The sequence below is a fragment of the Thermobia domestica genome, chromosome 14 (genome assembly GCF_964235325.1).
Source record: "Thermobia domestica chromosome 14, izTheDome1.hap1.1, whole genome shotgun sequence".
Lineage (NCBI taxonomy): Eukaryota > Metazoa > Arthropoda > Insecta > Zygentoma > Lepismatidae > Thermobia > Thermobia domestica.
In genome coordinates, this window is record NC_137467.1 from 188,852,129 (window position 1) to 188,853,644 (window position 1,516).

Sequence of the window (1,516 nt, forward strand, 5' to 3'; positions counted from 1 at the left end):
TTTGTCAAGTATTTATGTCACCATAGTACGTACTTGAAGCGAAAAAATCAGCCAGCAGAATGTTTTTCATTCTCGGACAATATTGTTTATCCTTCAAGTGACAAGTTCAATTAATTTCTTCCGCTCTTGATATGAGATGAAGGAATAGTAGGGAGCGTTTGTTACGTACTGCACCTGCAAGGCAAAACGAAATAAGTAAAAAATCTCATTTTATTTATTTGACAATTTGAAATATATGGTTTGACTCTATGTACTGTAAAAAAACGGCACTCGTAGGATAATAAATAAGGGAGATATAAGCATGCTCTCGTTTTGAATAAGTCAGTATCATTCAAAGATCTACACAGCAAAAGGGAATAACTCGACTTATTCCCTTTCGCCAAATGCATTTCTATGTGTAACGATACCACAATATATTTAAAGTAATAAGTCGTTAGAGTTTTTATTTCTTAGGGTTACTTTTGTAGGCTAAGTGAACAAGGTAACATAATATTATTGACAAGGTGGGAAAAGGGAAGTGGCTAATTGGTGGAAACCTTCATCTAGCATATTTTTTATACAAAGGGAGCGGTAAAATTGTTGTGCGTTAAATATTTTAAGAGCAGTTTGTGCCACTTATATTTAATCATTATCGTGAAAAGATTTGTTGGCAAAAGTCGCTACAAGTCGTTGCTTATTATTAGATGTTTCAGTTTTCCAGTTAAAGGCTTATCTGCTAAGTTAATATTCCTTGAACTTGATCTGAAGTAATGACAATGGAAGAAAATTTCGTGTGCAACACTTTAAATGAATTATCTGATTCCAGTATCAGTGATTTACTTTCGGACTTTGGTTCCAGTTATCACCCGGAAGAAAGTGATGGCGCTTCGGATTCTAGTTCTTATCGAAAGAACATTTATGAAACAAAAGGTTTTTCCCAATAAAATAAGGATAGTGTTAGACAGACTAAGAAACGTATATCTTTCTTCCAACCCGCTTTGGACTTACAAAGCAAACACAGCAAGAATAAAGAGCTTAGTGTCAACTCAGAACACGAAGATACGGAAAACACTGATACTGTATTTAGTAAACGGAAAAGAGATGAAGATTTTCCTAGTAGTAAGCAGTCTAACGATCGGCAAATAAAGGAGCGAAGAATGTCGAAAAAGGAAGCAAAGGAAAAGAAGAATTTAGGACAGCCGTACATTTTGACTAGTGGAACTACTGTCCCTGAAAAGAAGAGGATACTTTTTCCCCGTGTCGTTCCGACAGGAAATTTTCAGAAGAGGAACTCGAGACCATTTTTCAAAATTTCTGGAAGCTCGGAGACCACAATTTACAAACTCATTTTATTGGCAATCTGATATTCATATCAGAAAAAAAAGCTCAAGACTTCGAAAAGAAAATCCACGAAATCGTAATGTGGCTTGCAAATATTTCTTAACTCATCCTGGTGGCAACAAATTTCAAGTGTGCAAAGGCTGGTCCAGTAAAACCTTCTCCATTGGGATGAAGTACTTAAATGTTGTTGTAAAAG